The sequence below is a fragment of the Arachis ipaensis genome, chromosome B1 (assembly GCF_059453495.1).
Source record: "Arachis ipaensis isolate K30076 ecotype BB chromosome B1, ASM5945349v1, whole genome shotgun sequence".
NCBI lineage: Eukaryota > Viridiplantae > Streptophyta > Magnoliopsida > Fabales > Fabaceae > Arachis > Arachis ipaensis.
Window position 1 is genome coordinate 48,786,597 of NC_142436.1, and position 3,770 is coordinate 48,790,366.

Here is a 3,770-nt window from a genome sequence, read left to right on the forward strand (position 1 = left end):
GAAAAAAAATACAAAAAAATTATAAAATCATAAAAATAAAAAATATTTTGTGTTTCTTGTTTGAGTCTTGAGTCAGATTTTAAGTTTGGTGTCAATTGCATATTCATCTTGCATTTTTTCGAAAAATTCATGCATTCATAGTGTTCTTCATGATCTTCAAGTTGTTCTTGGTAAGTCTTCTTGTTTGATCTTGATGTTTTCTTGTTTTGTGTTGTATGGTGTTTTTCATATGCATTCTTGAATTCTTATTGCCTGAGCATTAAAGATTTCTAAGTTTGGTGTCTTGCATGTTTTCTTTGCATAAAAAATTTTTCAAAAATATGTTCTTGATGTTCATCATGACATTCAAAGTGTTATTGGTGTTCATCTTGACATTCATAGCGTTCTTGCATACTTTCATTGTTTTGATCCATAACTTTCATGCATAGCATCATTTTCATGTTTTTCTCTCTCATCATTAAAAATTCAAAAATAAAAAAAATATCCTTCCCTTTTTCTTCTCATAAATTCGAAAATTTGAGTTGACTTTTTCAAAACTTTTTAAAAATTTAGTTGTATCTTATGAGTCAAATCAAATTTTCAATTTAAAAATCTTATCTTTTTCAAAATCTTTTTCAAAAATCAAATCTTTCTCATTTTTCTTAGTTATTTTCGAAAATTTTAAAATAGTTTTCAAAAATCTTTTTCTTATCTTTATTACATAATTTTCGAAAATAACATCATCAATTAATGTTTTGATTCAAAAAATTTCAAGTTTGTTACTTACTTGTTAAGAAAGATTCAAACTTTAAGTTCTAGAATCATACTTTGTGATTTCTTGTGAATCAAGTCATTAATTGTAATTTTAAAAAATCAAATCTTTTTCAAAACTAATATCAATCATATCTTTTCAAAAATATCTCCTTATCTTATCTTTTTCAAAAATTTGATTTTAAAATATCTTCTCTAACTTCTTATCTTCTTATCTTTTCAAAAATTGATTTTCAAAATTTGTTTCAACTAACTAACCAACTTTTTGTTTGTTTCTTATCTTTTTCAAAACTACCTAACTAACTCTTTCTCTCTCTAATTTTCGAAAATATCTTCCCTCTTTTTCAAAAATTCTTTTTAATTAACTAATTATTTTAATTTTTGATTTTAATTTTCGAAAATTACTAACCTTTTTCAAAAACAATTTTCGAAAATCACTAACTCTTTTTCAAAAATAATTTTCAAAAATTTTCTCTCTCTCTCATCTCCTTCTATTTATTTATTTATTTACTAACATCTCTTCCTCACTCACCAAAAATCCGAACTCTCTCTCTCTCTCTCTGAGTTCAGATTTTCTCTTCTTCTTTTTTTCTACTCACACAGGGACCTCTATACTGTGGTAAAAAGGATCCCTATTATTATTATTTTTCTGTTCCCTCTTTTTTATATGAGCAGGAGCAAGGACAAGAACATTCTTGTTGAAGCAGATCCAGAACCTGAAAGGACTCTAAAGAGGAAACTAAAAGAAGCTAAATTACAACAAGCCAGCAAGCACCTGTCAGAAATTTTCGAACAGGAAGAGGAGATGGCAGCCGAAAATAATAATAATGCAAGGAGGATGCTTGGTAACTTTACTGCACCTAATTCCAATTTACATGGAAGAAGCATCTCCATCCCTACTATTGGAGCAAACAATTTTGAGCTGAAATCTCAGCTAGTTTCTCTGATGCAGCAGAACTGCAAGTTTCATGGACTTCCATCTAAAGATCCTTTTCAGTTCTTAACTGAATTCTTGCAGATCTGTGATACTGTTAAGACTAATGGAGTAGATCCTGAAGTCTACAGGCTCATGCTTTTCCCCTTTGCTATAAGAGACAGAGCTAGAGTGTGGTTGGACTCTCAACCCAAAGATAGCCTGAACTCTTGGGATAAGCTGGTCACTGCTTTCTTAGCCAAGTTCTTTCCTCCTCAAAAGCTGAGCAAGCTTAGAGTTGATGTTCAAACCTTCAGACAGAAAGAAGGTGAATCCCTCTATGAAGCTTGGGAGAGATACAAGCAACTGACCAAAAAGTGTCCTTCTGACATGCTTTCAGAATGGACCATCCTGGATATATTCTATGATGGTCTGTCTGAATTAGCTAAGATGTCATTGGATACTTCTGCAGGTGGATCCATTCACCTAAAGAAAACACCTGCAGAAGCTCAAGAACTCATTGACATGGTTGCTAATAACCAGTTTATGTACACTTCTGAGAGGAATTCTGTGAGTAATGGGACACCTCAGAAGAAGGGAGTTCTTGAAATTGATACTCTGGATGCTATATTGGCTCAGAATAAAATATTGACTCAGCAAGTCAATATGATTTCTCAGAGTCTGAATGGAATGCAAGCTGCATCCAACAGTACTCAAGAGGCATCTTCTGAAGAAGAAGCTTATGATCCTGAAAACCCTGCAATAGCAGAGGTGAATTACATGGGTGAACCTTATGGAAACACCTATAACTCATCATGGAGAAATCATCCAAATTTCTCATGGAAGGATCAAAAGCCTCAACAAGGCTTTAATAATGGTGGAAGAAATAGGTTTAACAATAGTAAACCTTTTCCATCATCCACTCAGCAACAGACAGAGAACTCTAAACAAAATACCTCTAATTTAGCAAACTTAGTCTCTGATCTATCTAAGGCCACTGTAAGTTTCATGAATGAAACAAGGTCTTCCATTAGAAATTTGGAGGCACAAGTGGGCCAGCTGAGTAAAAGGATCACTGAAATCCCTCATAGTACTCTCCCAAGCAATACAGAAGAAAATCCAAAAGGAGAGTGCAAGGCCATTTATATAACCATCATGGCCGAATCTAAGGAAGAAGGGGAGGACGTGAATCCCAAGGAGGAAGACCTCTTGGGGCGTCCAGTGATCAATAAGAAGTTTCCCTTTGAGGAACCAAAGGAATCTGAGGCTCATCTAGAGACCATAGAGATTCCATTAAACCTCCTTATGCCATTCATGAGCTCTGATGAGTATTCCTCTTCTGAAGAGAATGAGGATGTTACTGAGGAGCAAGTTACCAAGTACCTTGGTGCAATCATGAAACTGAATGCCAAATTATTTGGTATTGAGACTTGGGAGGATGAACCTCCCTTGTTCACCAATGAACTAAGTGATCTGGATCAATTGACATTGCCTCAGAAGAAACAGGATCCTGGAAAGTTCGTAATATCTTGCACCATAGGCAACATGATCTTTGAAAAGGCTCTATGTGACCTTGGTTCAGGGATAAACCTCATGCCACTCTCTATAATAGAGAAACTGGGAATCTTTGGGGTGCAAGCTACTAAAATCTCATTAGAGATGGCAGACAATTCAAGAAAACCGGCTTATGGACAAGTAGAGGACGTGTTAGTAAAGGCTGAAGGCCTTTACATCCCTGCTGATTTCATAATCCTTGATATTGGGAAGGATGAGGATGAATCCATCATCCTTGGAAGACATTTCCTAGCCACAGCAAGAGCTGTGATTGATGTTGATAGAGGTGAATTAGTCCTTCAATTGAATGAGGACTCCCTTATGTTTACAACTCAAGGTAACCCTTCTGTAAACATAGAGAGGAAGCATAAAAAGCTTCTCTCAAAATAGAGTCAACCAGAGCCCCCACAGTCAAACTCTAAGTTTAGTGTTGGGAGGCTACAACCAAACTCTAAGTTTGGTGTTGAACTCCCATATCCAAACTCTAAGTTTGGTGTTGGGAAGTCTCAACAATGCTCTGAACAACTGTGAGGCTCCATGAGAGACCACTGTC

At 35.0% G+C, this 3,770-nt stretch overlaps 1 non-coding gene across 1 annotated transcript; it reads right to left on the reverse strand.

Moving 5' to 3' along the window:
• Positions 1 to 1,951: 1,951 nt before the first annotated feature.
• On the reverse strand, positions 1,952 to 2,059 carry LOC148576489 (small nucleolar RNA R71). Its single transcript, XR_015904727.1, has one exon. It is a non-coding gene; the product is annotated as a small nucleolar RNA R71 (small nucleolar RNA).
• Positions 2,060 to 3,770: the final 1,711 nt, after the last annotated feature.